Raw genomic sequence first — 27,363 nt, 5'->3', positions numbered from 1 at the left:
TATTGTTGCATAACGTTTTGACAGATGCAGCCAAATTCTTATATATTATGTCCTTGAGGACTGTAATGACATTTTCCCTGAAACCTTTGGCACCTTCTTCTTGGATATAAAAAGAAGAAGAACCCTCATGACATTGTGGAATATATTTTAAATGATGTCTAATATAATTGTGTATAATATAACATTTGTAAAGCACACATGTAAATGCTGTAATGAAGGCAGAAAGGATGGGCTTGATTGAGAGAAGAATACAATTAAATAAAAGGAATTATGGCTAAATGAACTGCTTGCCGGGCAGTCTAGGGTTCTTTCCAGAGAAAAACCCTAAAGCAGTTCACATTAAGGCAAATCGCACCGCTTGGTGCTTCTGCAGGCTTCGTCAAATCCTCATCTGAGCAATCATTAACCTTGGCATGCTTCAGCGCAAGAGTTGAAAGCTACACCTCCGCAAATTGGAGAGGATACATGCTGACATGGAACAGAAATCTGGCTGGGGAAAAGTCAGTGCAACAACTTGAGAAGCATCATCCTTGCCCCTGTGACATTATAAAACTGAAATTCTTGATGTGTCAGGTAGAAAAAAAAAATTATTGATCACTACATCTTTAAAAAAAGATCAGGTATCTGATTTAGTAGAACACGTCATGGTGGAACAAAACCTAAAAATTCACTCAGTGAATCATGAACTCAAGACCCCATCCCAATAAACTAACGTGACTGTGCAAAGTGTCTCAACATATGTGAAGCATCCTGCAAAGGAAATACTGAAAGTTGGCCACCCTAGAGCCCAGCGTTCAGGGATGTGCTTAGAACTTAATAAACATGGCACAAGTCCCGGGAACACGCGTTTAGAGGGCGTCTACCCACTATTTTCACAGGGTGGATGCCGTCTACCCTGTCAAGAGTTGGGCCCCACAGATATATGCAGAAGTTTTCCTGGTGTCATTTTCGAAACCAGGATAATTTCTTCAGCACTTACACGTTGTCTGCTTATGTTCTGAGCAGCAATGGTGTGGAGACGTGTGGTGCAGCGGCCAGAGCAGCTGACTTTGGGGCACAGGGTTCACAGTTTGATCCCTGGCTCCGGTGGCAGCTCAGCGCAGCCCCATGTGACTGTGGGCAATAGCTCACTTAATTTCCACGACGGCCCCCACCGCCTTGAGATCCGGAAGGGTGAGTAGTTAGCGCTTTACAAATACGGATTTACATTTACAGCAATGTGCAGGCTGGAAATTGGCTTATAAGATTCAAGCTTGTCCATAACAAAAGCCAAAGTTAAGGGGCTACCGGTAATATGGCTGGGAGCTATTGAAAGCCTCACACCTAGATGCAATGAGGGGAAACACAGGCTCACAGCTTGTTATCACTTCACAGGTACTTAAGAGAGGCATGCTTTTAACTTTGTTCAGTCCCTGTGCATAAGAGATATGCTTGCAGTGTAAGAATGTCAGATGTTTTGGTCTGTCCCAGCATTTACACAAATAACAATCTAAATACCACTATTTAGTGTTATTTTTTTTAACACTTTAGCACTACTCATCCCAATGCAAGGTGGCTGAGAGCTTTATATCACGCGTATACATTATACATTGATGTTAGACCTGGCATTTCTTGACGTGGTTACCCCTGACTTTTTGCCTCTACCTCCTCCATTTTTGATGCTGTGATGGATTTTGTTTTGCTGGCTTATATTCTTTGGGCACTTTGCCACTGCTGATCAGTGTCAAAGTGCAAGTGTTCCCTGTATAAAGTGTTATGGTAATTGGTTGTCCATAATTGGTATGTTTGTCTTATAGTAAAGTCCCTAGTAAAGTGCACTAGGTGTGACAGGGCTGGTAATGCAAATGCTACTAGTGGGCCTGCTAGGTTATAATGAAGGGGTTCTGCCCACATCACCCTCCCATACCGGAGCAGGGGTCATCAAAAAGATGAGAAAGTAGAAAAAACGGTATAAAGGGATAAATTTCACATTTAATGTTTGGATCCAAGAAAAATTAAATTATCTTGTTCTTTTTTTTTTTTTTTTTTTTTGCTGTTCAACCGTTTATTGCCAGTTTCACATTGTACACAGCTATTGCACCTACAACCCGGGGGCCGGTAGCAGTCAAGGAATGGCAACGATTAGACGAGTGATGGGAGGACACAGCCATGATACCGACAGCCCGGGGGCCCGGTGGCGTTCAGTATTTGCGTACATAGCAGATAGTGCACATTTTGTAAGGCAGAAATAACCCATCTGGACAGTTGAACCTTTTTTTGTCAGGAACGGTTGGAGGAAACATGTTTATCGGATAGGTACATTTTCCAAAAAGAAATACCAAATAAACAATAAGTGAACAATTGCAATATAACATGAAAATTATATTGTTCTTTACAACTTAATGTAAACAAATCTAATTAAACAAAATTTATATGGACATATAAACGTATCACAAGAACAAGTGGCACACAGAATTAATCCAAGGAAGAACAGATCACAAAATATACATAAATATACAGCAATTATGTACAACATATACAATATATAAACAACGGCGTACCCTAAGAGAGGTAATTGAAACCTTTCTCAAAATATATGCACTCCCACTTATGAGTGATATAGATCTGAAAGGAAATCCTCAAGGCGCCTGAGAAAAGAATTCTCTCACAAAACGAGCTAAATACAAGGCGCAAGGAGTTGAAACAAAAACAAATAATAATAGGGGGACTCCTTCAACACAGAAGTGTCGACGCAGTCGCGGTCGCGTTTCCGCCAGTAGACTCTTTATGGCTTCATCAGGACAGGGGTACTACAACAATATTATAAAAACACTAATTATATCACAAACAATGTACATGTGCAAACACCATATCACGCTTCTGTGTTAATGCAGCGTCCGCCGTGCTCAAAGAGCTTAAATCCATATAAAACTCATATAGAGGCACCAACAAGAGTGGAACTCCACAAGCCCAGACTAAACCATAGTGTATAAAGGACATATACCAGCAGTGAGTGAAGTTAATCAAAAAATGATGAAATAATAAGGGTAGGTAAAAGTAAAAATAAAGGGGTCCACCGAAAAACATAAAACAACTAAAATGTGTGTTCACGCATGCCAGCAAGCATAGATCAAAGCATACTCTCAATATTACCATCCGGCAAGAAAGGACGTACCTTGCAGAAAAACTATAAATAGACACGCCACTCCCACCAGGGGAGGGCAGAAAGGAAGAAATCCTCTCAAAATAATGCCCGGTACCCTGCAAGAAAAATAACCACATCTGTATTCACAAAGAAGGGGGGCCAAACCGGAACAAGGATCAACTACCCACAATTTACATATCACGCTCTCATTCATACATATAAACATACCTCTAGGGCAATCACAAGCGTGCAGGGTCCACTTGTCCAAATAAATGGGGAGATAAAACGCGTGGAATGCGTTAAATGGCACCAGAAAGCAGGGCGGCAAAATTACGCTCCTACAGCTCCTGGTGAAATACAACAACAACACTACCAAGTCGCTGGACAAAAAATACAATAATAAACTAACAGTATCTCATCAAGTCCATGCTAACCAAAGGGCAAAAAGTCCGGGGTGTACATACCTTACAATGGAGTCGCACTGGCTCAAAGAACGGCATCAACAATCCACAGGCAACCAACTCACAAGTTTGTCTAGCTCTCTCGCATACATCCACGGCTCATATTTATTTATTTATTTAAGTAGCTTATACAGCGCGCAGCTACCCCAAAAGGGGTGTCCCGGCGCTAAGCAGAAACTCACGACTAAAGAGGGGAAGCAGGAGGGATGTAGGACTAGAATCGTGTTCTGGAGAAGAGCCACGTTTTTAATTTACTACGGAAAAGGGATTCAGAAGGGCAGAACCTGAGGTCAAGTGGGAGGCAGTTCCATAGTTTAGCAGTCGTCACGCTGAACCCTCTGCCGCCCATTCTGGATCGTCGAAAGCGAGGTACAGTCAAGAGACGTAGATTATTAGATCTCAGTGTTCTAACTGATTGAGATATTACCACTCGCTTTTTCAGGTATCCTGGCCCTAGACCGTTGATGGCACGAAAGGCGAGGGTGAGAATCTTGAATTGAATGCGGCTTGCAATGGGGAGCCAGTGTAGCTCTTTGCCATAAAAAGCAACCGACTGACGGTAAGGGATATTTCCAATCAGTCTAGCTGCCGCATTCTGCACGATCTGAAGACGATCAATCAAGTATTGAGGGGCACCAGCGTATAAGCTGTTGGCGTAATCTAAATGAGATGTGATGAGGGCCTGAGTGATAGTTCTACGGGCATCTAAAGGGAGGTAAGGAAAGATTTTTTTAATCATGCGAAGTTTCGCGAAGCAGGCTGAGGTGACCTTGTTAATTTGCGCTTTACAGGAGAGTGAATCATCGAACTGAAAGCCAAGGTTACGTGCTGATTGGACCGGGGAGGGCGGGGGGTTAAGCGCTATGGGCCACCACAGGCTGGGGGATATTGGAGCTTTCTGGTTAAAGAATAAGACCTCTGTCTTATCAGTATTAAGCCTAAGGTGGTTGATGGTCATCCAGGCACAGATGTTATTCAAACAATGGCGGAAGTTGGCAAAGGTGGAGTCAGAGTGGTCTCTAAAAGAGAATATCAGCTGAGTATCGTCAGCATAAGAGACCACCCTGACCCCACAAGACTCCACCACTGTAGCCAAGGGTGCGAGATAGACATTAAAAAACAGAGGGCTCAGGGCAGAGCCCTGCGGAACACCACACAGCAGGGGTTTACCCTCTGATTTAAAAGGTCTGAGCGCCACCCTCTGCGTTCTGCCAGTGAGGAATGACTCAACCCAGGCTAATGCAGAGCCACCAATTCCAACCTGCCTTAGACGGTTTAGTAGGATTTTATGTGAAACCGTATCAAAAGCGGCGGATAGGTCGAGGAGGACCAACCTCATAAAGAGCGCGTTGACTTCATACGTCAAACGTCGGGCGTCCCTCGCCAGGAACATAGACAACGGACACCCGAACGCCGTTTCCACACAGTCATCACTACTCTCCTCTGGAATAGAAATGGAGAAGCGACTACCTCACATGGAGGTATTGGCATCAATTACAACCCCATAGCCCTCTGGTAAGAGTCTTAACACAAAATAAACCGCCACATACATCTAACCAGTCATGCCAGGTATCGAGGAGGTGGACCAAATAACCACATACACTTTTCGTTCGTACACCGATACACACGAACAAAATAAAAAATATAATAATATAAAAGGAATTCAATGAACCCATTTTAATCCCAGTGCAAGGGAAGAAAAAGTGTACAACCGCCACCTTAACACAAAATGAATAGAAAACAACAACTTATTACATCCGTGCCAAGCTGGTTTCAGGGCTCACCACTCCACTGAGTCAGCGCTACTATCATCAGCAGAAACCATTCGTGCTGCCTTAGATCAGGGAAAAATGGCTGTCCTGATCCTATTGGACCTCTCTGCGGCTTTCGACACGGTGTCACATGCTATCCTGTTACACCGCCTGACCAAAGCTGGCATAGCAGGAACCGTGTTCGAATGGCTCAAGAACTATCTGGAGCAGAGACGACAGGTTGTCATGCTAGGCAATTTCCGTTCTGAGGAGAAGCTCCTGACATCTGGGGTGCCGCAGGGCTCAAGCCTGAGCCCTACCCTTTTTAACCTTTATATGGTACCCTTACTGGAACTTATCTCCACCTTTAACATCAGTACTATTGCCTACGCCGATGACACCCAACTCGTGTTGACCCTTGACAAAAATCAAACTGACGCTGAACAAACTCTGAAAGAGTGCTTAACAGCAACCTTTAAGTGGATGACCCAAAATCATCTAAAATGTAACTCAGCCAAAACTGAGATTGTTCCTTTTGGCCTCAATAACTGTTTCTCCCCAAAGGACTGGTGGCCGGAAATGGTGGAAGCCCCCCCCAAGACAACTAATTCTGTTCGAAACCTGGGCATTAAGTTCGACAATACCCTCTCTTTCAGTTTACAAGCCAAAGAAGTAGCGGGGACTTGTTTCAGAACCATCAAAAGCCTCAGGAAATTCTTTGATTTCCTTCCTCTAAGTGCTAGGCGGACAGTGGCTGTAGCGCTTATAACGTCCAGACTGGACTATTGCAACAGTCTGTAAGCAGGGCTGAATAAATCGGCCCTGCACAGACTGCAAATGGTCCAGCACGCAGCAGCCAGGCTTGTACTGAAACTACCCAGAAGGTCCTCAGCATCGGCAGCACTAGATGCACTGCACTGGCTCCCGGTGCATAAACGCATCCTCTTTAAGGTACTCACCATCACCTACAGAGCCTACCACAACCAAGGCCCGCTGTACTTGAGGAAGTACTTTAAAGCATATCAGCCGAAACGAACCCTCAGGTCATCTACCACTAACCAGCTTCAAATCCCCAGATTCAGGTTAACGACCAAAGGAGGAAAATCTCTTGCTGTCATCGGAGCAAAGGCCTGGAACAACCTCCCCTTGTCTCTACGCCATAACTCAACAGAACTTAGTTTCAGGAAAAACCTAAAAACCTGGATCTATTCCCTTTCAGAATCAGACTACAAAGCATTGGTATAATCATCACCCTGCACGCTCACTAAATCATCATTACCTCTCATCTCCATTAACCATCTTGGAATCGCAGCGCCAAGATACTCCTTGGAGTGGTAGTGCGCTATATAAGAACACAATCACAATCACAAGGTACCAATCCCCCGACCCCTACTGCATCAATAGAGGCACTGCATAATCACATGAGGATTCACACTCTAAACCCACAGAAGGGTAACGTAATCCAACAAAGTTAAGAGCAGCCATATACAAAACAGAACAAATATATTACAAATCAAGACTAAGGAATTTATACACAATATCAAGGACAAATTACAATGCAAATGTAATCAGAAAGGGGTACAGTGTCGAGAGATCTATTCTAGTCCTGTAACTGGTCTTATCAAAAGGGTAAAGGCCACACACCTCAAGCTTTATTAAATCAATGCCCACAACTCATCGTGATCGTTCAATCCATTTGAAGTGGTGTGGTATCTAACAATGAGTCTGGCCTCAACTCTGTTCAGTTTTATTTCAAGTTCTCCTCTGCTTTTAGCGGTAATAACCACTAAAACTGCCCACATCATCTCGTCTTCATTGTGCCCCGCCTCAGTGTAATGTTGTACCAGTGGAGCCCCACTGGTTTTGCACCGATTGCGCGACTTGTGTTGTCCAATACGCATTTTGACAGCTTGTGTCGTCTGGCCTATATAGGCTAAATTGCAGGGACATACTACCACATAAACAACATTTTTTGTGTTACAATTCGACAAGGAGCGCATAGTATGTGTCTGACCATTACTTACTATGCTTTCAGATCTTTCGAATTGGGGCACACTGTGCAATTCATACACCGATAGTGGCCAATCAGAGCTGGGAGATCTAACAGACTCCTGGTATCTTTTCTGATGGGAGGTTCTCGACTGGCTCTAACAAGGTGTTGTCTGATATTTTTCCCTTTGCGAAATGCAAAGAGTGGTTTCGGTATGTTGAGGTGTTCAATCAATCTCCAGTTTTTTAGAATGATTTGTTTAACCTTGTTGGCTTTTGGGTTAAAAGTTAAAACACAGGTCCTCAGATTTTTTTCTTCTTTCTTTTCTTTGGGGGTCAGTAGAGTCTCCCGAGGTGTGAACCATGCTCTTTTGAGCGCAGCTTTCACCAATTTTCTAGGGTAACCTCGGGCACACAATTTGTCCATCAAGTTGTCTGCATTTTCAAAATAGTCCTGTTTGTTTGAACAATTGCGTCGAATGCGCAAAAACTGCCCATAGGGCAAGTTTTCTTTCAAACTCCTCTGGTGGCCGCTGGTAAACTCCAACAGAGTATTACGATTGGTTGGCTTAATGAATAAATTCATTTCTAAATTACCATTATTATCAAAACTCCACTGATCTAAAAAGTTGATTTTCACATTGCTACAATTGATAGTGAATTTAAGATCAGGGGTACAAGCATTGAGCCACTTATGGAACTGATGAAGTTCTTCCCTACTTCCCATCCATATGAGGAATATGTCGTCAATGAAGCAAACCCACCTCGACAGACACTGCCGAAATGGGTTCGCCTCACCAAAGACATATCTCCCCTCAAATTGGTCCATAACGAGGTTAGCTATCTCGGGGGCAAAACAGCACCCCATAGCTACCCCCTTAAGTTGCAAAAAAAGGTCCCCTTTAAAAGAAAAGAAACTGTTCTTTAAACAGATTTTGGCTAACTCAAGGATGAATTTGGTGGGTACCTGGTGCGGCCTGCTTCTTTGTTCCAATACCAGTTCCATCACCATTAAAGCTTCATCTTGGGGAATGTTGGTGTAGAGACTCTCGATGTCGAAGGAGACCAGCAGCTGCTGGTCCCCATCAAACACCGAGTTCTCTATTTTATGGATAAAATCCATCGTATCCCGAATGTAGGCCTTTGTAGTGCTAACTAATGGCTTGAGAAAGGTATCTATGTATTTAGCCAAAGGCTCAAGCATAGATCCACATGCCGCAATGATCGGGCGTCCAGGGGGATTACTAGCATCTTTATGTACTTTGGGTAGTACATATAAAGACAGGTTTTTTGTTGAGAGGTGTTCAAAAATTCATACTCTTTTTTACCCAAAAATCCACCATTAAGAGCCTCCGTCGTGAGGTGCAATATCTTGGCTCTCAATGTGGTGGCAGGACTGTCTTGGATTTTACGGTAATGAGTGGGGTTACTCAATTGTCTCAGTACTTCGGAGTCATAGGCATCACTGTCCCATACAACAATCCCCCCGCCTTTATCTGCTGGTTTTATAACTGTCAGGGGGTTGTTAGCCAAGCTGACTAAAGCAGAATATTCATCTTTGTTGAAGTTGGATTTGAAAGAGATCCTTTTCTCACCAAGTGTGTCTATTTCCCAAAGGATTTGATTCTCAAATAAGACAATTTCATCCGGCATGCAGGCACTGTCCGGACAAAAGGAAGATTTGACTTTGAGGCCACTAACATTCCAATCCACGTTTTCATCTTGACCAGAGAAAAAAGTTTTAAGTCGGATTTTTCTAAGAAACTGAAGAACTTCAGTCTTAGTGTCAACAGGGTCTTGTACAACCAGCGGAACGAAGGACAACCCTTTTTGTAAAACCTTCAATTCCACAGGTGACAGAGACTGTTTAGACAAATTATAGACCGATATTACTTCCATGTTGTTTATTTCAGAAATAGGTCTAAGCCCAGTGGCATTTACAATATCTTCTGGGCTCAACGCATGTACACCCGTTCTCTGGTCCGAAACAAATTTGGATCCTGAGGCGGGGGTGGTTGAGTGAATGGTTGGAAGGGTTGAAACTGCGGTTGTCTCCATGGTCTTCTGAACCCTCTGCCCCGACGTCCCCCTCTGCCTAAAAAAGGTGGCGGGGCCTGTGGGTACTGATAAAAGGGGGGATACTGATGGTATGGCTGATAATAAGCTCCTCCACTTTGGTCCGAATCAGAAGATGAATCAGAAAATGTTAGGAATCTAGTCCTGGATCTGCCTTTATACTGGGCGTTTAGTGTCCCTGGGTTGGTATTTTTGAAAAAATCTTCTTTTAAATATGGATAGACTTGCTCCTGATTAAAAGTTTTTTATATCCCTACTCAGTTTCATAGTCTTTAAATTCACCGTATGTGTTTTAAAATCTTCCAAAGTCTTATTAATACTTTCCAAAAGGGTTTTAGCATCAGTGATAGCAGGGCCTCCCTCTATTTCTTCCTCCAACTTTTTGATTTCTTTTAATTCTTCCTCACTAATTCGTAAGGCGGTGTTGATAGAAAGAACTATCCAGTCCTGTGAACTTTTAGTTCCTACACCACTGAAATCAATTAGATAAGGTTTGTCCTGCAAAAAAATCACCGGGGTATTTTTTACTTGTAGTCCCACCGGTATAGTATTAGTCTTTAAATAACCCAATAACACCTCAGCATGTAATTGGGTCCTGGTATTTTTCTTCCTCAACTGGATTAACCTTTCTCCTTTGTCTGAGCTTAAAGGTCTATCACCAACCAAATCAGCTCCTAACAGGGACGGAATTTTCTTAAATCTATTGATTTCCTCGTCAGTATAACTTACCATATGAGGTTCCGACATATTACATTCATATGTACTTTTTTCTCAAACTACACTGAACACACACTATTCTGACCTATACATTTGCTAAAAAACAAATTAAATGTCACAACAACAGTGAAAAAGGAAAAGGGGGGGCACGGCGGGTGAGAAGGGGAAAATGCACATGAAAAAAATATATCATACAAAAGTCAAGTATATCTACCAGCATATACACATTGGCCACCCAATCGAGTAACCACGTAAATACACCCACACTCACCAATAACTAACTTACTCTTTCAACTAATGATATCTACAATAACAACAACCCTCACACTTAACAAAGTGCAAAGAAATACTAGGTTATAATGAATGTGTTCTGCCCACATCACCCTCCCATACCGGAGCAGGGGTCATCAAAAAGATGAGAAAGTAGAAAAAACGGTATAAAGGGATACATTTAACATTTAATGTTTGGATCCAAGAAAAATTATTTTATCTTGTTCTTTACAACTTAATGTAAACAAATCTAATTAAACAAAAGTTATATAGACATATAAACGGATCACAAGAACAAGTGGCACACAGAATTAATCCAAGGAAGAACAGATCACAAAATATACATATATACAGCAATTATATACAACATATACAATATATAAACAACGGCGTACCCTAAGAGAGGTAATTGAAACCTTTCTCAAAATATATACATTCCCACTTATGAGTGATATAGATCTGAAAGGAAATCCTAATGGTGCCTGAGAAAAGAATTCTCTCACAAAACTAGCTAAATACAAGGCGCAAGGAGTTGAAACAAAAACAAATAATAATAGGGGGACTCCTTCAACACAGAAGTGTCGACGCAGTCGCAGTCGCGTTTCCGCCAGTAGACTCTTTATGGCTTCATCAGGACAGGGGTACTACAACAATATTATAAAAACACTAATTATATCACAAACAATGTACATGTGCAAACACCATCTCACCCTTCTGTGTTAATGCAGCGTCCGCCGTGCTCAAAGAGCTTAAATCCATATAAAACTCATATAGAGGCACCAACAAGAGTGGAACTCCACAAGCCCAGACTAAACCACAGTGTATAAAGGACATATACCAGCAGTGAGTGAAGTTAATCAAAAAATGATGAAATAATAAGGGTAGGTAAAAGTAAAAATAAAGGGGTCCACCGAAAAACATAAAACAACTACAATGTGTGTTAACGCATGCCAGCAAGCATAGATCAAAGCATACTCTCAATATTACCATCCGGCAAGAAAGGACGTACCTTGCAGAAAAACTATCAATAGACACGCCACTCCCACCAGGGGAGGGCAGAAAGGAAGAAATCCTCTCAAAATAATGCCCGGTACCCTGCAAGAAAAATAACCACATCTGTATTCACAAAGAAGGGGGGGGCAAACCGGAACAAGGATCAACTACCCACAATTTACATATCACGCTCTCATTCATACATATAAACGTACCTCTAGGGCAGTGGTTCCCAAACTTTTTTGACCCGTGGCTCCCTTGACCTAATTGGCAGTTGGCCATGGCTCCCCACCATTTTTTTACCCTCGCACCGGGGTGCCACGGCGCACCCTATGGGAACCACTGTCTACATGAAGAATCAAGCGTAGATGTGATGAAGGATTCAGAGAGTAGTCATCACTATCATAAAACTTTATTTGGAATCACAAAGATCTTATAAAGTACATCTCAATGCATACAACACCATCATAGAGTAGTATAAAGCACTCCGACTAAAAGTAACCAGGCTGGAGAAAGGCTCAAGGAGCTCTGTGGCGCTACAAGAAGTTTACGTGGGGTGGGCTCTGATCATGGGCATCTGCAGAAATGTTTCCAGGGGGGGGCACATTTTTAACTTTATCACCATCCCCCCTGCACCCTTCTCCCCTCTGCCTTGCACCCTTCTCCCCTCTGCCTTGCACCCTTCTACTCCCTCTGCTTTGCACCCTTCTACCCCCTCTGCCTAGCACCCTTCTCCCCTCTGCCTTGCACCCTTCTCCCATCTGCCTTCCACCTTTCTCCCCTCTGCCTTGCACCCTTCTCCTCTCTGACTTGCACCCTTCTCCCCCTCCGCCTTGCACCCTTCTCCCCTCTGCCTTGCACCATTTTCCCCTCTGCCTTGCACCATTTCCCCTCTGCCTTGCACCCTTCTCCCCTCTGCCTTGCACCCTTCTCCCCCTGCCTTGCACCCTTCTCCCCTCTGCCTTGCACCCTTCTCTGCCTTGCACCCTTCTCCCCCTCTGCCTTGCACACTTCTCCCCTCCACCTTGCACCCTTCTCCCCTCCACCTTGAACCCATATCCCCCTTTGCCTTGCACCCTTCTCTGCCTTGTACCCTACTCCCCCTCCGCCTTGCACCCTTCTCCCCTCATCCTTGCACCCTTCTCCCCTCTGCCTTGCACCATTCTCCCCTCTGCCTTGCACCCTTCTCCCCTCTGCCTTGCACCCTTCTCCCCTCTGCCTTGCACCCTTCTCCCCCTCCACCTTGCACCCTTCTCCCCTTTTACCTTGCATCCTTCCCCGCCTTGCACCCTTCTCCCCTCTGCCTTGCACCATTCTCCCCTCTGCCTTGTACCATTCTTCTCTCTGCTTTGCACCATTCTCCCCTCTGCCTTACACCATTCTCCCCTCTGCCTTGCACCCTTCTCCCCCTCCGCCTTGCACCATTCTCCCCCTCCGCCTTGCACCATTCTCCCCTCTGCCTTGTACCCTTCTCCCCTCTGCCTTGCACCCTTCTTCCCCTACGCCTTGCACCCTTCTCCCCTTCTACCTTGCACCCTTCTCCGCCTTGCACCCTTCTCCACCTATGTCTTGCACCCTTCTCCACCTTGCACCCTTCTCCACCTTGAACCCACATCCCCCTTTGCCTTTCACCCTTCTCTGCCTTGCACCCTTCTCAGCTGCCAGGCTCAGCTCTAAGAAGCTGGAGTGATAGTGAAGGGCAGAGGTGGAGACCCCGCATCACGGACGGGTCTCAGTGAGTCCACTTTCCTGCATCCACGGAGAAACTTTGTGGTCAAATCTAGTGCCCTTTTTTAGGAACTACAGAGAGGTAAAGTATTTTCTTCGGTTGAAGCCTTCCTGATAATGTCTGAATTGTTTTGTAGTAGAGTTATAGAGAGAAAAAAAAGAAATACAAATGACTGGTCACTGTATGGCGCAAAAAGTCATATCTCTTTGTGGATTGTGGTCTTCCTAATGCATGAAAATTCACAAACATGTTGGGTAGTTCAATATGTCAATTTGCTGTACCACACCAATACATGTGTTCTAAAGTTAATTATAAGTGTCACTAAAACGAATCTTTTGTGGTCGATGTGTACAGAGATGCTGGGAGCTTCAGTTTATTTTTCTTTTACGAGTTTATGGTATTTTAAGGCAAACCTACATATATACAGTAGGTACTGAGCAGAGGTTCAAGGCGCTGATTGCTGTTCATAGTAGTCAAGTACAATGAACCGTGACAGCTCAGGTAAACTTATGCACGTCAGACTCAAAGCAATGGTGACTCTCTCTTCAACTTGATATTCCAAGAGGGGTAGTGCCGTCTCCTGTGGTGTGTAGGCATCTGAATGTATGGCAGCACACTTTAGAAGAACCGTGGGCTCACATTAGTGCTGTCTATTGTGTTCCCTGAATGAAGTAGCGGTCTGTGCCCCCAAATGAGGCAATGTGCAGTTAAATCAAAAGGCACTGTTTTCTTCAGTAAAGGTTTATGGTGCACAGAATGCTTCGAAGCGGTATAGTTGCTCCCTGTGGAACACTCACAACCCTTCCCAGGCAGGACCCCTGAACCCAGTACAGAAGCTTAAAAATAGTGAAGGTTAAATGAATGATCTTGAGTGAAGGTTGAATGAATGCATATTGAACTATGTGCTTAGATGCAATAGGTGTTAGTTTTGCGAAGAAGGGTTTTTGGTGTCAATGTGTCCAAACGACCATGCAGACTGAGGGAAATGGCACCTGTGATAAGAGTGCCTTTCAGAATTGTCTTAACTCGTCTTTCACAGTAATTGTTTCAGTTTATGAATAAATGTTCCCCTCAAGTTGCTGTTGTTCCATTAATCACTCATTGAGATGCAGAGTGTGAGGATCGCGTGACCTGGCAGCACAAAGGAGGGGGAGGATTTGTGGCTCAAATTTCCAGGTCCCACATCCTGCGCGGCGCCCCTGGCTTCTAATCACGGCGCACCAGGGTGCCGCGGCGCACACTTTGGGAACCACTGCTCTAGGGCAATCACAAGCGTGCAGGGTCCACTTGTCCAAATAAATGGGGAGATAAAACGCGTGGAATGCGTTAAATGGCACCAGAAAGCAGGGTGGCAAAATTATGCTCCTATAGCTCCTGGTGAAATACAACAACAACACAACTAAGTCGCTGGACAAAAGATACAATAATAAACTAACAGTATCTCATCAAGTCCATGCTAACCAAAGGGCAAAAAGTCCGGGGTGTACATACCTTACAATGGAGTCGCACTGGCTCAAAGAACGGCATCAACAATCCACAGGCAACCAACTCACAAGTTCGTCTAGCTCTCTCACGTACATCCACGGCTCATAAAGAGCGCGTTGACGTCATACGTCATACGTCAAACGTCGGGCGTCCCTCGCCAGGAACATAGACAACGGACACCCGAACGCCATTTCCACACAGTCATCACTACTCTCCTCTGGAATAGAAATGGAGAAGCGACTACCTCACATGGAGGTATTGGCATCAATTACAAACCCATAGCCCTCTGGTAAGAGCCTTAACACAAAATAAACCGCCACATACATCTAACCAGTCATCCCAGGTATCGAGGAGGTGGTCCAAATATCCACATACACTTTTCGTTCATACACCGATACACACGAACAAAATAAAAAATATAATAATATAAAAGGAATTCAACGAACCCATTTTAATCCTAGTGCAGGGGAAGAAAAAGTGTACAACCACCACCTTAACACAAAATGAAAAGAAAACAAACAGGAGGTACCAATCCCCCGACCCCTACTGCATCAATAGAGGCACTGCATAATCACATGAGGATTCACACTCTAAACCCACAGAAGAGTAACGTAATCCAACAAAGTTAAGAGCAGCCATATACAAAACAGAACAAATATATTACAAATCAAGACTAAGGAATTGATACACAATATCAAAAGGACAAATTACAATGCAAATGTAATCAGAAAGGGGTACAGTGTCAAGAGATCTATTCTAGTCCTGTAACTGGTCTTATCAAAAGGGTAAAGGCCACACACCTCAAGCTTTATTAAATCAATGCCCACAACTCATCGTGATCGTTCAATCCATTTGAAGTGGTGTGGTATCTATCAATGAGTCTGGCCTCAACTCTGTTCAGTTTTATTTCAAGTTCTCCTCTGCTTTTAGCGGTAATAACCACTAAAACTGCCCACATCATCTCGTCTTCATTGTGCCCCGCCTCAGTGTAATGTTGTACCAGTGGAGCCCCACTGGTTTTGCACCGAATGCGCGACTTGTGTTGTCCAATACGCATTTTGACAGCTTGTGTCGTCTGGCCTATATAGGCTAAATTGCAGGGACATACTACCACATAAACAACATTTTTTGTGTTACAATTCGACAAGGAGCGCATAGTATGTGTCTGACCATTAATTACTATGCTTTTCAGATCTTTCCAATTGGCGCACAATGTGCAATTCATACACCGATAGTGGCCAATCAGAGCTGGGAGACCTAACAGACTCCTGGTATCTTTTCTGATGGGAGGTTCTCGACTGGCTCTAACAAGGTGCTGTCTGATATTTTTCCCTTTGCGAAATGCAAAGAGTGGTTTCGGTATGTTGAGGTATTCAATCAATCTCCAGTTTTTTAGAATGATTTGTTTAACCTTGTTGGCTTTTGGGTTAAAAGTTAAAACACAGGTCATCAGATTTTTTTCTTCTTTCTGTTCTTTGGGGGTCAGTAGAGTCTCCCGAGGTGTGAACCATGCTCTTTTGAGCGCAGCTTTCACCAATTTTCTCGGGTAACCTCGGGCACACAATTTGTCCATCAAGTTGTCTGCATTTTCAAAATAGTCCTGTTTATTTGAACAATTGCGTTGAATGCGCAAAAACTGCCCATAGGGCAAGTTTTCTTTCAAACTCCTCTGGTGGCCGCTGGTAAACTCCAACAGAGTATTACGATCGGTTGGCTTAATGAATAAATTCATTTCTAAACGACCATTATTATCAAAAATCCACAGATCTAAAAAGTTGATTTTCACATTGCTACAATTGATAGTGAATTTAAGATCAGGGGTACAAGCATTGAGCCACTTATGGAACTGATCAAGTTCTTCCCTACTTCCCATCCATATGAGGAATATGTCGTCAATGAAGCGAACCCACCTCGACAGACACTGCCGAAATGGGTTCGCCTCACCAAAGACATATCTGCCCTCAAATTGGTCCATAATAGGTTAGCTATCTCGGGGGCAAAACAGCACCCCATAGCTACCCCCTTAAGTTGACAGAAAAGGTCCCCTTTAAAAGAAAAGAAACTGTTCTTTAAACAGATTTTGGCTAACTCAAGGATGAATTTGGTGGGTACCTGGTGCGACCTGCTTCTTTGTTCCAATACCAGTGGGCCTGCAGCACTAATTGTGTCACCCACACAAGTAGCCCTAAAAAGAGATCTCAGGCCTGCCACTGCAGTGCCTGTGAGCAGTTTGTTAACTGCCTTGTTGTCCTGACAAGTGCACGCACTTGCCAGGCTCTACCTTCCCTTTTTTATGCACATCAGACACCCCTATAGTAGGCCCACGGTACCCCCCTGGGCAGGGCGCAGTGTATGTGAAATGTAGGACATGTACTCAGGTGTGTACCATGTCCTGACAGTGAAATAATGCCAAATTCGTTTTTCACTGTCACATGTTTCCAGCATATCTTCCCATAGGCATAAGATGGGGGGTGGAGTTTAGTGTGCCTGAACTCAGAATTCAATAACACATCTTTTTGTCAAGATGGTTTTTTAATTGTGTGCTTAGAAACCATGTTTTTAGAAGTGGCTGGTTTCTTGTCTTAAACCATCCAGTGTGCCTCTGCCTGTTCTTGTATTGACCATCTGGGTTTGGATGTGACAGGGTCTGGGGATTGTCCTGACCTCAGAGAGGGGTAGGTGAGACAGTAACAGGCTGGCCTGCATTTCGTGTGGGAGGGAGGAGTAGCCCCCCTGGATGTGAAGTGGGCTGTGTTGCTGCCACAAAAGGATGGCTCCACCTCCTGCTGAGCGTCTGGAGGCCAGACCTGCACTATCAAAGGAAGAGGGTGTGCACTGGCAGGAAGACACCCTGGTCTGGTTTGGACCAGGGTCAGACCCTCTCTGAACACAAAGACTTCAAAGGCATTTAGGGGTATAAGTGTGAGAGCTGAAACCCCTCAACTCAAGACTGAAATCCCGATTGAAAAAGTATTGAACCTAATTGGCTCAAGAGGAACCTCTGCCAAAGAAGAACAGCTGAAGAGACTGAAGAGAAGGACTGTCCTTGCTGTGTGTTCTGGGGCTGGCCTGCAGTTTGCTTATTTGACTAAGGAGAGGACAAGAGACCTGCTTGTGAGGACTTTGCTGTGTGCTGTGTCTTGAAGTAGCATGTCTCCAAGGGACTGAGAAGAGCTGGTCCCCTGTTGTGGAAACTCAGGAACATAACATTTTCCAACTGTGTCTCAGCCAAGCTTGTTTCCAACTGTGTCTCAGCCAAGCTTGGTGTGTGGTGCTTTTGCACGCCTGAGACTGCCGTGTGGTCCGTGGTACTATTTATGAGGTGTCCCATGATTGCATTGCCCCCGAAGCGTGAAACATCTTCCACGCTGCTGTATTGCCATTTGTGGCCCAAGCCGTCATCGTAACTGAGGCTGTGAGTGAGGATCACCGCCGCCGGCCCAAGCCGCAATGTGCTACATGACTTCTGGAAGACTGCAGTGTGGTCGGTGGTACTGTTCAAAGTTCAAAGTTCAAAAGACCTTTATTCGAATTTCATAAAATTCATGAAAGTACCGTGATTAAAAAAAATAAAACAACAATTCATTTACATTATACATTCATTCAAAACATTCCATGATAAAAATACAATACAGTTATACTCTTTTGAGGCTAATTTCAGGGGTTTTCCATCGTTTTGCGCACTCTTGTTATCAGTCTCAGAAAAGTGCTACTGCGGACGACAAGAAAAATTTCAAACCAGGGGCAAGATGGCCGCTGGAGCATTGTAGGGAATAGTCGCACTACACTCCCTCTCCGGGACTGACTGCTAACGTTAGTACTAGACCAAGAATGCAGTAAATTGTGAATATGTGGATAGCGTATTGGTTGCTCCTGAGGTTCTGGGAAAAGGCACAGAGGAAACGCTGGGCAGGACCCCCAAGCTCGAAGTTACCAACAATGTCAGCACGCTCTAAGGAAGGTAATGGACTGGGGGCCATCCCGAAGACTTCACAGTCAGGCAGAAAAAGCACCCCCGCATTAAGTGCCACACAGAAAGCACAGCAGCGGAAGATCGAGCGAGAGAGAAAAGCTGGGTTAAAAGCGCAGAGTGGTGCGGAAAAAAGCATTTTGTTACACGGGGAAAAAGGAAGGGCAGCAGCGGAAAAAGAGCGCGCAGATACTAAACAGAACGCCAAAACCCCTAGCCTGCTGATCAAGGAGAAGGAGACATCGCTGAGACAGCCTACCTTGTCAGAGACTTTCACACGGAAACCCCAGGCGGCTCAGACCAGCGGTCCTGACGGAGATGTTAGGCCGGGACTCGTGCCCACCCTGGAGAGGCAAACAGAGGAGAAGGCAGCCGGAGATACAGGACACACAAGGACCGAGGAGAAGGCAGCAGAGCGAGGCGGGGTCCCGCCGGGCTGCAACAGCGCGGGCTCAGCGGGGCAGACACCCTACGCGGAAGGCTGTACTGGGGTTGCTGAGCAACCAGTGGAATACGCAGGAGCGTGCACGCCCAGGCCAGAGGAGGAAAGAACGCTGGGAGAGACAGACCAAGCCGAGGAGGTGGGGGCTGCTGTAGCGGCTCCTGGTGCAGCTCGGTACATGGAGGGGACAAAAATCCCAGGCTCAAAAGGTAATGGCAATGGTTATGGGGAATTAACATTAAAGGAGATTGAAGGCATGAATAATAATGCCTCAATGTTGGACGCACTGCTGCAAGTAGAGGCTGAGATAAGCAGCAATCTGAGGCCAAAAGCAAATACGAACTGGGGAAGTAAGATGAGCATAGACTCACATAAAGAACGAGAAGGGGACAAATTCTTTTCAGTAAATGAAGGCTCAACCTCATCAAGTGCTGAGGAATTAGGGACCTCTGAGATATCATCAGAGGAAGAGGAAAGTACTGAATCTGACACATTAAGTACACAAAAAAAGAAAAAATCTGCCTCAAAACGCAATTTAAATGCTAAATCGAATAAAAAGCTACTGTGGGACTATTCTGCCACTACAGGCCTTTTTCAAGAGGGGATGCAAGGGCCTCAAGGGTCGCGGGGGGTACAAGAAAGAGACATGGCGAGTGAGGAGGATAATCTAAGAGAGCAAGCCACCCTGAACCTACTAGTCAATATGCTAAAACAAATCCAGGGGGAAGCCAGGGCGGAGAGCCGCAGAGCTAGACATGATACAAAAAAAATACAGGCCTCCATCAGGAAGATGAACAAAAAGTATGAGGAAGTGGAGGGGAGAGTGGAATTGGTAGAGGAAAGGACAGGAAGATTGGAGGACGAGGCAACTGAGTGGCTTAAATTTAAGAGGGATCAGACAAAAATAATGGAAGACCTGCAATGGAAAGTGGAGGACTCTGAAAATCGTCAGAGACGGAACAATGTAAGACTTTTGGGCCTGGAGGAAGGAGTGGAAGGGCAGGACGCAAGGGGGTACGTGATCAGGCTTCTAAAGGGTGCCTTCCCTGAGGCTAGGTGGAGATGGGAAGACGAGGTTCAAAGAGCCCATAGATTTCCACTGGCAATTAAAAAAAGGCAAGGAGGGTCCCAAGAAAATATGCCTAGAGCAATGCTGGTATTTTTTGGCAACTTCCTGGCAAGGCAGGAGGTGATGGAAAAAGCTAGACCAGACTCTAAAAGATCTGCCGAAGGGGTCACATTTTTTGCGAGACCTGACTTCTGTCATGTCACCGTCGAGAGGCGATGGCGCTTAAGACAGTTAATAACCCCTCTTCAACAACAAGGAGCTGAAGCATATTTGATGTTCCCGGCGAAACTTAAGGTTATCAGTGGTGGGCGCACAAGGTGGTTTTTTTCTGAGATAAAAGCAGGGGAGTACCTCGAAGAGCTAAAGGAGCAACGCAAGGGGAAATAGTAAAGAGCAACAAGGATCAAGACTATGGAATACTTATCAAGGTCTATGGACTGTAAATTCGGGACAGCTAGGAGGGAGAGGGAGGGCGACGCTACAATGCAAGCAGCCAACACATAGGTCAGGATTGACCTATTTGCCTGTAGAAGGGGGGGGTGGGGCTGTTGTGGGAGGGAAGGGGTGGGGGGGTGTGGGGCGGGAAAGGATCAGGGAAAGTCGGTGAAACAACACAAAAGAATAGATTGGAATGTGATAAGATTTGCAACAAAACAGAGCAAGTGGGTAAAATTTTCTTTAGGAAAGACTTATAAGATGAAATGGCGTTAAGGATTGCAACAGTTAATATATGTGGATTAAACGATGGGGGGAAAAGGCAAAAGGCGGCGTCACTGTTCAGACAGCTAAAACTGGATGTGATTTGTTTGCAGGAGACGCACATTTTGGAGAAAGAAAAGTTTAAACTTGAACAGTTGGGATATGAGGTGTTGGCTAGTACAAATCAAGACACCAGAACAAAAGGGGTGGCTATATTAGCAAGGAGAGGGGTTATTAAACTTAGAAGGAAAAAAGAAGATTCTGACGGGAGATGGGTTATCATTGAGGGGGAAACTACTGCTGGGAATTTAACAATAGTATCTGTATATGGCCCGAATGATGACAACCCGGAAATGTTTGAATGGCTAGATCAGGAACTCGCACTCTGGATAGAGCCGGTAATTATGTGCGGCGATTTCAATATAAATGGTTTGCATGGTTTGGGGGGAGCAGGAGGGGGGAGATACGTAGGTAGGAAAAAAAAAATATGTAATGCTGTAATTAATATGCTGCAGAATAATGCTCTCTCAGATTTGTGGTCCAAACGCAACCCATTCGGGTCAGGAGCTACCTTTTACTCGGCACCCCACAGAATGATCACTAGACTAGATTATATCATAGTGTCTAATGTTATAACAAACGGGGCCCAGATAGAGCGAATACCGAGAATGATTTCGGATCATAATTTACTGGTAATAACCATCCCCAGGGTAGATAGAGGGAGTATTAAACCCTGTACTTGGACACTCGAGAGAAGATTACTGAAAGAGGAAGAATATATCAGCAGGATGAATAATTGGATTACACAGTTCTGGGAAATTAACAGGGGATCGGCTTCAGCTAAAATCGTCTGGGATACATTTAAGGCCGGAATAAGGGGGGAAACCCTGAGTTATACCTTAAAAAAGAGTAAGATGGAGAGAACAAGGATGGACAGATGGGTAAAGGAGATGAATAGTTTAGAAGAACAATTAAGCTGTGCAGTGCAGGGACAACACATAACTGAAATAGAGGAACTTATACTGGAAATTGAAGTCAAGAAAGCAGAAACGGGAGAAGCCCTCTTGGCAAAAGCGGCGGGGAATTACCTCGCTAAGAAAGAAAAGTGCTATGAGTACAGTGAGAGAGTAGGACACCTCTTAGCTATTAGAATCAAACAGAACCTGGCTGCAGGGGAAATCAAAGAAATTAGGAATAGTGCTGGGATAGTGGTAAATAAGATAGAAGAGGTTCAGGAGGCATTTAGAGAATTTTACGAGAAGCTATATGATCAGAAACCAGAGGATATAGGGGAAGGGTGCAGGGACTATTTGACAGGGATAACGCATGATAAATTGGACAAGGGAGAAAGGGACAAATTAGATCTACCGCTAACATTGCAGGAGATTAAAATGGCAGTGAATAACTTACCAGGAGGCAAGGCTACAGGGCCAGATCAAATACCAGCTGAATTTTACAAAACATTTTGGGAAAGACTTGGGGAAAATATGTTGGAGACTTTTAGACAGGCACAGCTGCAAAAATCTGCACCTCAGTCTTGGGATGATGCAAATATTATTGTGATACTGAAAAAGGATAAACCCCCACTAGACCCAGGGTCATATAGACCTATCACTCTCTTGAATGCAGATGCAAAAATATACGCCAAAGCTCTAGCACAAAGATTGAGTCGAGTTATCGAGAAACTAGTAAGCAAGACACAACACGGTTTTATTCCCGGGAAAGGAACTACTCAGCACACCAGGCAGTTAATTACTATATTAGACGCTGCTGAGGTAGCAGGAGATCCTGTCGCAGCCATATTTCTTGATGCTGAAAAAGCATTTGACAGGGTCTCCTGGCAGTTTTTATGGAATATAATGGACTGGTTTGATATAGGCAAAGGGTTTATAAGTGCTATTCAGGTGTTGTATTTGCAGCCAAAGGTGAGGGTGAAAATAAATAAGACATACACTAAAACGGTAAAGATCACACGTGGAACACGACAGGGCTGCCCGGCATCACCCCTACTCTTTGCCTTATATCTAGACCCATTTCTCAGGAGATTAATAGGTAACATTAACATCTCGCCAATAGTGATACAGGAGACAGAGTACAAAGTATTTGCATACGCAGATGATGTGGCACTGATAACTCCGGAACCAGGAAGGGCCATGAGGGAAATAGAACAGGAAGCAGCAGTTTTTGGGGGCCTATCAGGATACTCAATTAATAAAGGGAAAACCCAGATTATTTTGAATGAATTTACACCCTTTGTGGATCCCAGAGTGGTAAAGGAGGCAGTATACCTAGGAGTAAGAGTGTCGGCAGACTTGGTGGAGTTAGTGAAAATAAATATGGAACCGTTATTATCTAAGGTAAAAAGCAACACAGAAAGAATTCACAACCTGCACTTGACACTATTGGGACGCATAAATGTAATCAAAATGGTTACGTTACCTAAACTTCTTTATCTGTTTAGGGCTATACCTCTATTTTTTGAACAACTTTGGTTTACTAAGCTGGAAAAAATACTTAATAGACTAGTATGGGCACAAGGGAAAACTAGAAGGGCATATAGACATATGACACTTACACGGGAGAAAGGGGGTTGGGGAGCACCGGATTGCAAATTGTACTATTGGGCGGCAGCTCTGCAATACTTTCAAGGTTTAATTGGAGGGAGACGGGAATACACAAACGTGTATAGAACCATAATGGGGGAGACCGCGGTTGACGGTCTACTGAACACAATTGATTATAGACTCTTTAAGAACACTAGGTTTAAAACACTAAAAGCTGTTTATATGATCTGGAAGGCTGTGGTGAAAAAAGTGGGTATAGGCAGATTTAATAGATACACCAGGTTAATTGATAATGAAACCCTTCCGGGGGACATCTTTAGGGATGGAACGATGAGGATATGGAATGGGAGGGGTATTAGGAAAATAGGGGATCTTCTAGATACAGAAGGAGATATAGTAGAATTTGTAGATTTACAAAACAGATACGATCTTCCCACTAACACTTTTTTCAAGTATTTACAGGTGAGGAGCTACTTGAAGGATAAAAAGGGTGGTCGAATAGGGTTTAAACACTGTAGGCTATTAGATTGTATAGAACAAAGTAAAAATTGTAAGATACGACAGATACATGCAGAATTATACGCATATAAAGTAGATGACAGAGAGAAATTCTCAAAAAAATGGGCAGAAAAAGTTGGGACCTCCCCGGATGGATTTCAGAAGTCTCTAGATTTAGGAAGATCGGTTTTATGTTCGGCCACGCTGCAGTCACAGCACTACAAAACATTATATTGCCTCTATTACACGCCGGCAAAAATAGCGCAGTGGGGTGGGACAGAAGGTACTACATGCTCTAGATGTAATTCTACGGAAGCTGATATAGTACATATGTTCGCCCAATGCCCACAGCTGTACACCCTGAAAACGGCCATAGAGGAATTCCTGGGGAAAGCTCTCGAGATCAAGATAAAACTAAGTAACGAAAGGCTATTGTTGGGGGTGAAGACTGACGAAGAAGAAAATCACTCTACAAAGTTTTTGTTTATGGTGGCAGCTGTATATAGAATTTGTATTGCACAGGCTTGGCTTGATAAGACACCTCCTACATTCCAAATTTGGATAGCTAGATTACTAGCGTCATATAACTTGGAGAAGGCTATATATGAGAGAAAGGGGAAAAGAGCAAAAAAATTGGGAGCGGAGATATGGCAACCCATTACGAGGTGGAAGCATAAGCAAAATAGAGTAGGAGTCGGCTAAACAGCGGTAGGCAGGATTGGCCTATCTATTGGTATTTTATTTATTTATGTATTTATTTATGTATTCATCTGTTTTTTTGTTTTTTTTTTTGTCTTTGCTATTCTCTTCTTAAGTACAAATTTTGGGGAGCACTGTTGCAAGAAGGTATCTGCTCGGTATTTAATTTACTTTATATTATATAGGATATATAATATGTGTATTTTGTGTTGAAAAATTTGATGTCTGTAATATGGGGGGGTAAAAATTGCTTTAAAAAATGTCTCAATAAAAATATTTAAAAAAAAAAAAAAAAGAAAAGTGCTACTGCGGAAAATTAGTTCATCAGAATCCAGGGAAACCAACATTCTATAGGACTCCTTAAGTGACAGTGGTCTATGTTTCTTAAAATACGGAGTTAAAAACCATTTAATATATCTCACATAAAATTTGCAGAAGAATAGGAAGTGCAAATCATCCTGTAAACTGACACCATCGCACGGGCAAGGTTTATAGTCAATACTATGACAATAGCCCAATGGAAAAGACAACAAAAATTTTACTGAGCCCGCCCTTAAACGAAACAATAGTGATCTCTACCAGCTAGTCATAGGTAGGGAGAGATAAGGCGGGAGTGGTTGCCTACACAATTCATTTTCCAAGTATTTTGCGACAGTTGATTTTGATGATTCTCTTTCCATCCTTTCAGAGTTGTAAAGTGCATACAGTGCATTTTTAACCTCAACTTTATCCTTGGGCTCGATCCTAGTTGGGTCTGAGAATAAATTGCCTCTTTCCACGGCGCACAATGTTTTAAAAACTCCCGAGAGCCAAGGAATCGCCATGCCATGATCGCAATTTAAGCAGTCTTTTATAATATTTTGTGTGAGGATGGCTGAATCATTCCTCCAGACTCTGATCCAAAACAATGCTGGTCTTGCTCTAATAAAATCACTAACATACGGGAGATTTAATTCATTGTGGCAAATATAATCAGAGGATGAGATTGGAGCGCCCAATATTTTCCTGCAAAAACGGCTTTCTTCCCGTTGAATGCATGAGCTACCTCCAAGTCCCCAGACCTCCGCTCTATAAGAGGCAACAGGTAAACACTGTAATTTAAAAAAATTTAAAATAGCTCTGGTGGCACCTATTTTCTTCGGGCGGGGCAAGCTCAATATAGAATTGGTGGCTTTCGAGAACTTGCTTGTGGCGTGGGCCAAATGCCCACTCCACGAGCCGTTCGCAGCGAAAACCACTCCTAAATAGGGAAATGTGGGCACAGATTCAAGTTTATCAGTGCCTATCTGTAGAGTGTTGAGCTTCCTTTTCCCTGGGCCACATGACATTATAAAAGATTTTTTTTAATTTACCCGCAGATCTAATTCCTCCATAAAATGAACAAAACTATGCACAAGAAGGCGGAGGGCATTAGGTGTGCGGGCCATAAGCACCGCATCGTCTGCGTATAAAAGTGCTGGTAAAGGTTTCCCTAAGATTGTCGGGACATCACTGGTGACTTTCCTTAGACTACTAGATAGACCATTAATATAAATGATAAACAGCAGGGGCGCTAAAACGCACCCCTGTCTCACCCCCCTGCCAATGTCAATGGCTCCAGAGACTTCACCGCCCATCCCAATTCTGACTCGTGCTTTCAGATCAGTATGGAGATAGGCCAGGAAGCCAACAAGAGCCTCATCTAGCCCGTAGTTCAGTAGGATTGTCCAGAGTTTGGATCTATTCACTAAATCGAATGCGGATGAGAGATCCATAAAAGCAAGGTAGGGGGGGGACGATCGGGCAATACTATACTTATCGATTATTAATTTAAGGTTTAAGCATTGCTCCACTGTCCCTACCCCACTCCGGAATCCCATCTGACACGGGTCCAATAAATCTATGTCTTCTGTCCATTCAAGTACTCTGTTATAAATTACTTGTCCCAACATTTTTAAAGTGTTGTCCAGAAGGGAGATCGGGCGATAATTAGCCGGTTCCGACCTGTCTCCCTTTTTAAAGATTGGGACGATAGTACTGGTTGCCCACGTGACGGGCATGGCTGCTGTTGGTAAACTATTGAAGACATTTAGGAGAATTGGTGCCCATAAATCCAAATTATATTTAATAATGTCAATGGGCAAACCATCAGGGCCAGGCGCCTTGTTTCCAAGGCTCTCGTTTATAGCTATTTTTACTTCATGGGCCTCAATCTGTAGACCGCGCAATTGCAATTGCAGTTGTCCAGCAGTTGGGGTCAACAATTCCTCAGGCGGTACAGCATAAATATTTGAGAAATGGGTCTCCCAGGCACTACTAGTTATATTGCAGCTAGTCATTGTAAGCTTCTTGCCCATTTCCCTTGTTTTCCTGACCGCGGACCAAAAGGGTCCGCTGCCCCCCAAATTTGCGCTGGTCACTAGTGATTCCCATTGTTCAGATAGTAGAGTAGCCTTTCTGTCCGCTATTTTGGTTTTATACTGTTTCCTAGCTATCTGGATGCTCATTTTACATCTAGGTTTAGTACTGAGTGCCCTTCCTAATTCCTTATTCGCAAGTGAGCAGGCTGAGTCAAACCACCTAGGTTCTTTATCTTCCTTAGGTAGTGGGACTGACAGAAGAGTTTTTATAATTGAACACAGTTTTTCAAAATCAGCAATTATCCTACGGTGGTTGCCGTCCATGAATAGGCAGGACTTAATTAGGTGCGGGTGTTTAGTTTGTACACTGTCCAGGATTGCCCCGCTATCAACCCCCCTCCATTTTAATCTCAGTCCATCAATCGAAGGTGTAATATCCCTTGCACCATTTAGATTCGTATAGACCGGGCTGGGGGCAAAATTCAGAG

The sequence above is a fragment of the Lissotriton helveticus genome, chromosome 10 (assembly GCF_964261635.1).
Source record: "Lissotriton helveticus chromosome 10, aLisHel1.1, whole genome shotgun sequence".
Taxonomy (NCBI): domain Eukaryota; kingdom Metazoa; phylum Chordata; class Amphibia; order Caudata; family Salamandridae; genus Lissotriton; species Lissotriton helveticus.
Note: the sequence above shows the minus strand (reverse complement) of the source record.